This window comes from Artibeus jamaicensis, unplaced genomic scaffold, assembly GCF_021234435.1.
Source record: "Artibeus jamaicensis isolate MK-2021 breed Jamaican fruit bat unplaced genomic scaffold, CSHL_Jam_final scaffold_847, whole genome shotgun sequence".
In the NCBI taxonomy this organism is placed as follows: Eukaryota; Metazoa; Chordata; class Mammalia; order Chiroptera; family Phyllostomidae; genus Artibeus; species Artibeus jamaicensis.
The window spans coordinates 10860609-10872485 of record NW_026522057.1 but is presented as its reverse complement, the minus strand read 5'-3'; the positions used below and the strand labels follow the sequence as shown (position 1 = coordinate 10872485).

The following is an 11877-nucleotide window of genomic DNA, read 5'->3' as shown; positions in this document are numbered from 1 at the left end:
CAACCAACTGAGCCACATCAGTCAGGGTTCAACTATTTTTTAAAAAGCTTTTATTTATTCATTTCTAGAGAGACAGGGGAAGGGAAGGAGAAAGAGAAGGAGAGACACGTTGATGTGCAAGAGGAACAATCTCAATCTGTTGCCTCTCATACATTCCCAACCAGGGACCTGACCCACAACACGGGCACGTACATTGATCAGGAATCAAACCAGCAACCTTTTGGTTCACAGGCCAGCGCTCAGTCCACTGAGCCAGACCAGCCAGGGCTCAACTATTACTTTTTAATAATAATTGCTACCATCTTACCTATCGTCGGGTACTGCCTGCCAGCACTGTGCCAAGCACTTTACATGTATTGTCTCGCCTAATTCTCACAGCAAACTAACTAAACATGAGACTTCTTTATTATCTGCATTTTTTTTTAAAGAGAGAAACGATAGGCACAGATTGGTTAGCCTGGGGCTGAGCAGATTTGAGCTTAGGTCTGTCTGACTGGCTGGTGCCCAGCAGAACCAGTAAAAAAAAAAAAAAGGTAGTTTCTGCACGTATAGGACTCACAGTGCAGCTGGGTTCCAGCTAGAAGGATGAGGGAGGCTTCTGTGAAAGAGAAGGAGCTTGAAGGATACAGAGGATTGGGCTTTGGGGTGGGGGACATCCAGGCTGAAAGAACACTGGGAGCAAACCCTTAGAGGTGAGAGAGAGTAGAGTGTGCTGTGGTTTGTATTCAGGGGGCTTTGGGAATAGGGAGGTTTCTTAGTTGGACAGTAATGACCAGATTCACATTTTATAAAGATCACGTGCAGGACAGGCTGGAGAGGAGAGAAAGAGATGAATGCAAGGCAAGCTAAGAAATATTTGTGTTAGCCCTGGCCGGGTAGCTCAATTGGTTAGGGCATCATTCCGGTACACAAAGGTTGTGGGTCCAATCCCCAGTCAGGACGCATACAAGAATCAACCAATGAATGTGTAAATGGATGGAAGAACAGATATTTCTATCTCTCTCTCAAATCAATGAATAAAAAAAGAAAAGAACTATTTCTGTTAGATACCCCTCCCCCAACGATATCCACATCTCAATCCCTGGAATTTGTGGCCATGTTACCTTACATGGCAAAAGGGACTTCGCAGATATGATTAAGTAAGGATTTGGAGGTGGACAGATTATCCTACATTATCTGGATGGGCCCATTATAATCACAAAGGTCCCATAAGGATGTGAGGGAAACAGGAGAGCCAGAGAAGGAGATAGAGTGACAGAAGCAGAGCTCAGAGTGGTGGGATTGCTGGCTGGGGACCACAAATCAAGTAATGATGGCAGCTTCTGCAGCAGGAAAGCCTAGGAAACATTCTCCGATAAAGCCTCCAGAAGGAACACGCCTTGATTTCAGCCCCAAAGAACCCATTTTGGACTTTTGACCTCTGGAATTGTAAGATAAAATTGTGTTGTTCTAAGCCACCAGATTTGTAGTAATTTGTTACAGCAGCAGTAAGAAACTAATACATGTTGTTTGGTTGCAAGCAAGCTAGGAATTCACAGTTGTACAACTAGCGGCCTTAGCAATGATCGGAGCCAGAGATGCTTCCATAATCCAGACATCAGGATGGTGTAAAGGGAATTTTTGTTCTCTCCATCAGCTTTTTTCATACGGAGAGACCTCTTTTAGAGTAACGCTCTTGCCTCACCCACCACCCATCTATCCTCCCCAGAGAAGAAGAGGAATGACTTATTTGATTGGTGAGTTTGGGGACAATGAATGGAGCGCAACTCAGCTTTTCTTCCCTCTTTCTCCTTTAGATCTGCCTGGTCACAAGAACCACGGTTTTTTTCCCCTCTTCTTCCATGCTCTAAATTTCCAAGGATCCTTAAAGAGAAGATTTACCAGTGCTTCCTGGGACCAGGTGGAGAAGATTAACTTTGGGGTTCAGTGCAAGTAAGCTCACTTACCTATCAGACCTAAAGCTATATCTCCAGCTGCTTTATTAAAAACAGAGGTGACATGATTTCCCTTTGTGTTACTTCTATAGCTGTCTCTCATTTGAGTGAGGCTACCCTAAAACCCAACAAACAATTCCTAATGGATGCTCTGATTGGAATGACTCAGCTCAACTGTTTTTCTATCACTGTGTCATCCTTCTCAAGATTCAAAGTCTTGGCTTGGCTTGGGATCCCGTGTTCACCCCTTGGCACGAGTAGAATTCCCCCAAGACTGCTTGGAATGGGAAGTAGTTCCCTAGAAGCAAATGAGTTTCCAAAATAAGAGAGAAGAGCTAATGAGCAGGAAGAAATGACAGATGTCCACCGCAGGAAACTATTACAAAGGTCCAGGAGAAAGGTAATGAGGGCCTGGACTATGGAGGTAGAATTAATGAAACCTGACACCAGACCAGACGGGGATAAGGATATCTGAGTCTTAGGGCCAGGTGACTGGGAGTGTGGGGGGCGGTACCATTAATATTCACTCTTTAATTGATTCATTCAATATACATTTCGTGAGCTTATTGTGCTTGGTGCTAGGGACCCCATGGTGAACAAGGAGTCAGAGTGTGTCCACCCTTTAAGAACTTACAGTCAAGAACTTAGGCGATCGCAATGCAGTGATGGAGACCGTGCTGCAGTGGGAACACAGTGGAGGGGCACCCAGCCCAGATTTGAGGGGAAGTGACATCTAAAAGGGATGAGGAGGATTTGCCCAGAGAAGAGGGAGGGGAAGGGAATTCTGTACAAAGGGGACTGACTATGTGTGTAAAGGCCTGCAGGCGAGGGAGGCTGGCAAGTCCGGAGAAACCACTGCACTCAACAGAGGAACGCCTCTCTTATGTTGTGTGAATATTATACTGCAAAGGGCGTGTGTGTGGGGGAAGCAGCCACACTGCATCCTCCAGAAGCTGAAAGGACAGAATCCTGCCTGTCTTCCTGGAAACTGAGGAGGGAGTGCAGACCAGGCCCGACCAGGGGGATGTTCCTGCCCCGGAATTTGTCCTTTGAGGGAGAGAGGTGAAGGGGTAGGACCTGTTCTTGGGGGGAGGGGAGAGTCCAGCAGCAGTGGGTGGCCAGTGGTCATTAGTGGTTGTCCAACAAAGCTCCTCTGGTGCCTCATTGCTTTTGGTTCCTACCCATGTTTGAGATTGGTGAGCTCCCCACATTACAGATTTCCCAGCTACCTGAAAGTTAACTTCATAGGAAAACTTTTGTGAGCCAAAATGGCATAAAGCAAAGAAACGCTTCTGATTAGTATATAATGTTCAATATATGGAAACAAATTGTTGAGCATTCCCAGAGATGGGAGTCTCAGAGACTCTGAGAGATGGGTCTCAGAGATGCTTGCAGACACTGTTCGATGCCCTGACAGCGGGATGCAGAGCGTAGTGCCTGGGGAGGAGCTTGGCGGACCGTGTGGGCTGCAGGATGCCTCTCTCGGAGCTGGCTGCAAAACAAACTCTCAACACTATTTCTACTTTTCACCTTTTCCCCCCATAAAAGCACAGATCCTCTTTTGGAGCTCTTTTAGTTGGCAAAGCAGGTACTTTCATCAAAGTTAAGGGGTGGGATGTGAACTTTCAAAAAGTGAAGGATGCCTCTACTCAGTGGACCTCACTGAGAACCTTTATTGGCACCGAGTGCAGTCAGCCTGGCTGCAGTTACAGCTCAGGAAGGTAAGGGGAGAAAAAAGAGGCCGAGGAGGCAAGGGCCATGGTAATTTTCCTGGGGGCTTCCCCTCCAACAAAAGGAGGGCTGCCCAGGGGAATAAGCCCCCTTCCTGCCTGCCTTTGGATGTTGAGGGAGGATGCAATGTTTAGTCATTGCACGTAACAGCCATCTGGGGCCATGAGGGCAGAGCAGAGAGGTTGACCCCGAGTCTGGCTTCACTGAGCTGCTGAGCTAACCGGTGTATCACCTTCCCGTAGAGTTTTTGTGATGGGAAGTAAACACCTAATGTTCAAGCCACATTAATTTGGGTATCCCGGGACCTGTCGCTGAAAGCACCTTATGTGATGCTGCAAGTCACCTAACCCCTCTGGGCCTCAGTTTCTCTTTGCAAAGCGAGGACAGTAATATCTGCCACACAAGATCATATTTCAATAGCGAATGAGGTAATAGATATAAAGCATTTAGCACAATGCCTTACTTATGGCAAATGCTCAGCAAATGGTCACTCTTGCCACCTGCGTCAAAACCATGGAGAAAACGAGTTTGGCCTAGGAGAGGGTAGAGAGAAGAGGAGGAGAATGAAGACTAATCTGGGGAATGAACACTTGAGGGGGAATGGGTCGTTAGCCAAGGACTCAGAGAATGATTAGAGAGATAAGAGGAAAACTTGAAATTTCATGCTATCCACCACACCCTTTTTTATCTGGAAAACTCCTACTCATCCTTTAAAGCCCAGTTTAAAGATCCCCTTCTCTGTGGAGCCTTCCTGGGCACTTGACCCGCAGCCTCACACTCCGAGTTAGCTGTCCTGATGCCCAGGCCCCCACAGCACAGCCTTCTTCTTTTGCACTTGTCACCATTTATTGTGATTTTCTGCTTTTGTGTCTGTCTCCTGCCCCAGACTGTGAACGAACCCTGAGAGTAGGGGTGTCCTGACTGGATCTTCTGCTCCTAGAGTGGGCCAGGCAACTAGTGGTAATAAAACAAAGCTAGCATTCGATGGTCAATCATCCTGTACCAGGCACTGTGCTGAGTGCTTTACACGTAGTAAATAATTTAATCCTGATGATAACTTTATGAGGTAGGTGCTATTATTAGTTCTATTTAAGGGATGAAGAAATGGAAGAACCCAGAAGATAATTAATTTGCCCAAGGTTATTGCTAGTAAATGGCAGAGCGGGGCTGAAAACCCAGATGGTCTGGCTCTCTAGCCTGTGCTGTAACCACTACACTACATTGTCTCTCATATGTAGCGGGCACTGATAAACACTTGTTGATTGGAATGATAAGAAGTGTTACCAAAGCCAAAAACAGAGTTTCAAGGAGTATGTTAGTCGGCTTCAGCTAAGTCATGCTGCGGTGACAGACAACCCCTAAAACATCAGTAGGCGTGAATAGGTCCCATATCCATGGCAGGTCAGCTACAGCATCAGGGATGCTGGCTGAAGGAGCAGCTCTGGGCTAGGACAGTGCTGTTCTCAGGGAAGAGAGGCATGGGGATAGCGTCTGCTTGCACTAGTGAGAGCGGGTGGTGCGCATCTTTTCCCAACTCCGTGCTCAATGATGTTATGTTAGCAGCTTGAAATCAGTTATGGTGGGAGTGTTCATATTGTAGGAATCGGTGAATTGGAGAATGTTTTGTTAAACATTTACCAGCACAGCACTGGAAAAGGACAATGATATTAGCCTTTAAAGTGTCTGCCCAGAAATGTCAAATGTCACAAGTCACGGAAATGCCAAAGCAAGTCTCATGGCCAAACTGTAACCAAGGGGCTCAGGAATATACTTCAACCCCTGGGAGGGGCCCGGGGGAAGGAGCGGTGGATATTTCTGAACAATAGTACAGTTTAGAGCACAGAGACGAGGACTGAGGAAAGCACCTCAGATTTGGCCTCAAAGGGTTTGTCTGTGGCCTTTAACGAGGGAGCTGCTTCAGTTGGAGGTTGGGGTGAGGGGTGGATTGAGGTGGGTGAAGTATGAATTGAGATCCCTTGTTCTTGAGGCTATTCAGGGGAAGGAGGGAGACAGGTCAGAGGAGCTGGTAACCTAAGGGGTAGCCAGGTGGAAGGCAAGGAATCTTCGAGAAAGAAGCAGCCTGCTTATGGGTGGACTGGAGTGTCATTTTTAGTATTAACTAACCTCTTTCTGCAAACGCTGTTTTCCTACCTTCGTGCCAAGGATGACACTAGAAAAGGCAAAGAAGGAAAGAGAAAGAGTCTCATTTGAGGGTTCTCAAGGCCAAGGCCCTGACCTAAGGACAAGAAAAACAGAAGAAACAGCCAGTTCCCAGCTGCCAGAAATGAAACTCCTTTGCTCAGAGGGAAGAAGAGAAAGCAAAGTGCTGAACTATTACAGGTGAATGAGAAGTGGGTCTTGGGACTGGCCTCTCCCTGCCCTGAGGGTGGGTGGCATGTGGAGTGGCAACGACAGGATTCTCAGACAGGTGTGGGACATCCTAGAAGAGAAGAGGACCTATCCCTTTTCTGGAGGCCAGAGGGTGGGGTGGGCAGTGTGAGGGCCCAAGAAAGCACAGGCCCTCAGAGACCCATCCCCACCCCTTGATGCAGAGCAAGTGCCTGAGACACCCGGGGTCCCCTTGTGTCCCAGTGTGCTGCAGGGCATAGCAGAAGGTGTTCCTGCCCATTGTGGGTTGGAGGACAGTGGAGACCAGCAACCTGTGTAGTAAAAGAGGCCTTGAAGGGGGTGCCTGTGGACTGACTGAGGCAGGATAGTGAGAAGCTAGGAAAATTCCTTGGCAAGTGGAGTAGGGAAGCTGAGATGGGTAGCTGAACAAACTGGCTGAGCAATTTACAGCCAGATGCAGAAGGTCCCCTCCCTAGAGATAACATCTAGGCCTCAGTTGTATTTAGGCTTCATGCCAGAAAGCCAGCGAAACCAGGTGGGCAACGCCAGGACCAGTTGCAAGGACTAACACAATGACCAAAGACTCCCTGCCCTGTCACTGACTGATCAGTGGAGACCATGACCCTGGAGACCACACCTGGAAAACTGATGAATGTTCTACTGAAACCCTCCCCTGAGACCTCCCCTAAGATTCCTGCCTGCAAGAGATAAAAGTGTCCAGACAAAGGACCTGTGCTCTTTCTTTCCCTCTGGGGAGCAGCTGTGCCATTCCCTTTCCCCTCTTCTTCCCACGTAAACACACATCTCTAAGGGACCCCGAGACTCAGAGGAGCAATGGGCAGTGACAGCTCGTCCCAGGCTAACCCCTGAACCCGTCTCCACGGCACCCTCATCTCTGACCTCCCAGCGAGCTAAGGCAGCCCAGCCCCGGCTCTCTTCTTGTTCCTTCTGTATGAGGCTTTTCCTTGTTTCACAGTCCTCAGCTTTAATAAACATCCTCATAGTCACCTGGGCTCATGTTGTAACATCTTTTCTACACGAAGTCAAGAACCCCCACACTACCGGCTGGCCCTAGGCAGACCCACACGAGGCCAGGTCCCCTGTCTGGTAACGTGACGACTGGACAGCATGTGGGACCCAAGATATCCTTTCAGGCCCTCTTGGGGGGAGGCTCGTGCAGAGCTGCTGCCTTCGCCCCAGGCCCACAGTCCCTTATCGAAAAGTGTAATTCAGAACTGGGAATTCTGTTGGACTTTGGACAAAGGTGATACAGGGAAGCTGCATGCTGCGTTAGGCAACACCGCTTAGTATTGCCCCTTAGTATTGGGGCAGCCCCAGGTAATGAAAGACATTAATAGAGTCTTTATCTTTCAAACTGAATGTCTTTCTGGTCAGATTTGCTGACAAGTTACTTTTGGTGTCAAATTAAAAAAAAAAATCTTTCCTAGATCAGTCCTGGGAGTCAGCGTGACTTCTCCTTTTCCCGATTCGCTGTCCCACAGACCCACTCGGTCAGCAAGTTCCGCCCACCTTAGTTCCTTTCAGGTCCATCTCCTGCTTCCATCTCTCCTGCTGCAGCACTGCCTCAGGCCACCTTCCCCTCTGCCCAGGGTTATCACAGCGGTCTCCTGGCCGGCCTGCAGCCTCAGGTTTCTGTTCCCGACTGCCCCCAGAGGAGTTACTCTACAATACAAACCTCATGGGTGTCCCAGCGGGTTGCTGGTGTGGTTAACTGAAAAATGCCAGCAGAATTAAAGGATGGCCCTGTACTTACCCATCTGGATAAGCAGGTGACAATGTGTATGCTCCCAGGTGGAGGTACAGGTGGCTCAGGCCTTCTCCCAAAGTCCCATATGGAGAGGTATGCTGCTGCCACCCACAGATGGAAGATGCTCTTGAGCATGAGAAGCTCCCACCTCCCATTTTCAGGAGTATGTTTCCCTCGTGGCTCCTTCTGAGTGCTCAGGCAGGAGCTGGTTAGGTGCCTGCCTGCTCATGGGGTACAAGTAACTAGCAAAAAACACACATCCCAGAGTCAGTTTCTTAGTGTGGGAAGACCAGGCATCAGTCTGCCTGAGAGCTCTCCCTAAAACCCCAAAATCCAAAGCTGGCCTCCGGAGAGTTTGGCTGGCCATGTTCATGGCCCTGTTTCATAGGCTGCATTGGACTTGGCAGTCAAGAACCAAAGCAGGCCAGGAGGTCAGCTCTGTCTATTTGTGCCCGACAAAATCCCTGGCCTGAGAAGCAAGTGAAGCAGCCCTGGTCTCAGCTCCTGCATGTAGGAGAGAGAAATGGTAGCTCCAGGGTTCTGGCTGTTTTAGACTCAATGAAGAAAACAGCCAAAGGGCTTCCATTTTACTCTTGCATTTTGGTAATCGAGCTGATTCACAATTTAATTTTTAAAAAGTTACCACTTTGCCTTGACCAGTGTGGCTCAGTTGGTGGGCATTGTCCTGCAAAGTGAAGAACCACCAGTTTGGTCCCTGGTCAGGGCACACGCCCGGGTTGTGGGTTTACTTCCCACTGAAGGCACAAATGAGAGGCAACCAATCGATGTCTCTCTCTCACATTGATGTTTCTCTCCCTCTCTTTCTCTCTCCTTTCCCCTCTCTCTAAAAATAAATAAACAAATAAATAAGATCTTTTTAAAACTTACCATTTATTGATCAACTGTTTATTCGAGGCCCTGTGTTCAGCTTTCTGCATACGATCTCGAGTCATAACAATATCCTTGCTGTTCCAGAACTGCTTATTAGCCATATGTTCTGGATGGGAAACCGAGTCCATCATGGTTAACTGGCTTGCTTGAAAGCATACAGTTAGTGAAAGCTCCCACCACACAGTACTGTTGTTACCAAACAGACCTGTGGTGGGGATAAGATACTATTATCAAATGGACCCCCTTTTCCCCAGGGTCCCCCGTACTAGGTTTGCCTTGCCTGCCACCAGGGAATTATGACAGAGACTGGTGAAAAGGAAAGGAATTATTTATTCAAAAGTTATACAGACTTAAGAGTAATGACTGAGAGTCCTTTCACCCCTGTCCTTCCTGCAGCGTCTCTCCTGCATTCTTCTAAACTGCTAAGAGAGAGCTGCATGGCTGCTACATCTCATTTTCCAGCTTCCTAAGCTGCACGGCCAAGGGAGCTGCAAAGCCATGTGGTCCCTCCTAGCATGGAAGCTGCGCCTGGGTTTAAATCCCAGCACCAATCTTCCTCTGCAGCCCCATTTACGACTCCTCCCACAATCGGCTATCCCTGCCAGCATCCCCATGTTTTTCCAGCTTTTCTCGGCTGCCAAAGCTCTCACACAGGCACTGTAACCAGGGGAAGTTGCTTCCAGTTACATACTGGGTGGAAGTCACTCCCATCTCCCTGGCTCAAAGCATGGCCACAGCTATTTAACATATCCGTGAAACCAGTTAAAAGTTACGACTCTCAATGTGTGTCCCATCCCCCAGTTCAGACTTGTGGGGGTGAGGGCATCTATAATTTTTTAATATTTCCTGAGTTCCTAACCCCATTACAAACCCCTATTTGGGGGCCCCCTGGCTGCCCCCTGTTACACTGTCTTTTGTGGTTGGCCATACTGTTTTCTCACAGACGTTTGGTGTCCTTTCCTATTACATGCCCCAGCCCTGTTAAACTTAGGCAAGAGGACATGACTTGCTTTGGCTGATGGAATGTGAACAGAAATGACACATATGTCACTTCCAGCCAGAAGCTTTTGACAGGCAGTGCACGATTCTTTCCTTTTTCTCTGTATCTGCAGCCACAGAAGCTTGTGTTGCGATGCAGCCCCCACTGACCCAGGCCCCTGAGAGCCTCCTCTGTCAGAGGCCCCCGTCCACTCAGATGAGCACATCGTATGAATAAGAAATTTATTTTGATGTTTTAAGCAACTGAGATTTTCCAAGTTGTTTCTTTTTTACTTTTGACTCTCACCTGAGGATATATTTTTATGGATTTTTGAGAGAGATCCTGTGGCAGGAGGATCCTGGCAGGAGCACCTCCGCCGAGCCTCAGACCTGGAGACCCGGTAGCCCTGCAAATGGTTGATCATGGAGGAGTGTGGCTTGGCCCCCAGCCTCTCTGCCGAGGGCTCTGACTCAGGCTCTGACTCAGGCTCTGTTAACCGTCCTGAGTCACGGAGGCGAAGGGAACTCTAATCAGGAGACATCCAGGTGGAAAGCTGTGAAGCAGGCCAAGGAGCTCTTCCTGCAGCCCGTCTTCAGGAGAGGTGCCTCCCCCCACCAGCCCCAGCTAGGGAGTTGCCACTTCCCCAGATGTCGAGGTGGGCCCTCGACGAGGCCTTTGTGTGGAAGGCAGTGTTGAGTCTGCTGCCGGTCCTTCTCTCGCACTGCTTCTCCATCAGCATCACTTTCTACAACAAATGGCGGACATAGAGCCTCCACTTTCCCCGTTCACGACGATGCCACCCCTGGCCGTGGGCTTCCGGTTCTTCACCCTGTCCCAGGCACTGGGTCAGCACACACTCCAGCCACAGGGCCTGCGTGATGCTGAGCTGGACTTACTGCCTCAGAAGAGCAGCCCCAACAGCACTCGTGATGGCGCTTGACGTGGGCGTGTCCAGCTGGAGCTCCCTCTGCATCACCGCCTCACTGTACGCGATGGCCAAATCCTCCGCCGTCCTCTTCACCTCGACCTTCTCTCTGCTCTGCGAGCTGGAGGAGCTGTGTGCGGCACTGCTCCTGGCAGTCTCCCTCATGGCTGGGGGCCTCTTCACGTTCACCTGCAAGTCCACCCAGTTCAACGCGGAGGGCTTTGCCTTGGTGCTGGGGGTGACTTTTGTCGGTGACCTTCTCTGGACCCTCACCCAGACAGATACTCCTGCAGAAGGTGGAGCTTGGGCTCCGGAACCCCACTGACACCATATTCCGCCTGCAGCTACCCATGATTCTTGGGCTCTTCCCGCTCTTTGCGGGAAGGTCCATATTTCAAGGTCTCCATTTGTTCACATCTGAGAATATCTTCCGTTTGCAGGACACAGGGCTGCTTCTGTGGATACTTGGGAGCCTCGTCCTTGGTGGGATTCTTGCCTTTGATTTGGGCTTCTCTGAGTTCCTCCTGGTTTCCAGAACCTCCAGCCTCACTCTCTCCATTGCCAGCATTTTTAAGGAAGTCTGCACTTTGCTGTTGGCAGCTCATCTGCTGGGTGGTCAGATCAGCCTCCTGGACTGGCTGGGCTTCCTCTGCCTCTCAGGAATATCCCTGCATGTCATCCTCAAGGACCTGTCCTCCAAAGGGGGTGGCGGCCTAAACCCTCCAAGGGGCTGGGTTCCAACCCTGACCTGGAGCTGCTGCTGCTTCAGAGCAGCCAGACGGAGGAAGATGGCAGTGAAGCGGTGGAGAAGGAAGAGTACGTTGTGGCCCAGGGATAGCAGTGACCTGCCAGGGAAGCGGCTTGGAAGCAGGCCTTCCCCAGCCTTCATGCCAAATGGCAGTGTAGAGACCTGGTGGTTCCTCACAGTAGCTGGTGGCAACGAGACAGGAGTGTCCCGGCCGGGGCCTTGGTAGCAGGCAACCACCTGGTGGGGCTGGGTCAGGGAGTTGGTCAAACAGAGGGCTGAGCACCAGGCCAGCCGTGGGCCTGGCCGGGGAAGCAGGGCCCAAGCGGTGCTGCAGTCACAGCAGAAGAAGGGAAGGCTGTTTCTCAACTGCTTGCCAGGGTTATGATTCCAGATCATAGGGAGCATTTCTAAGGAGACTTGTTTGGACTGAGGAGCAATTGGAATGGGAAGATGCAGAGGCTCTGGACTTTTCACCTGGACAGTCTTTTCTCAGAGAGCAGGCGTATTTATAGTTTGGGAATAAAGGGTTCACAGTCAAAGAAAAAAAAAAGG

The 11877-nt window shown here is 49.7% G+C and overlaps 1 pseudogene; it reads left to right on the top strand.

Moving 5' to 3' along the window:
* Nucleotides 1-10299: 10299 nt before the first annotated feature.
* Nucleotides 10300-11415, top strand: LOC119052485 (solute carrier family 35 member C2-like; annotated as a pseudogene).
* The last annotated feature ends 462 nt before the right edge of the window (nt 11416-11877 follow it).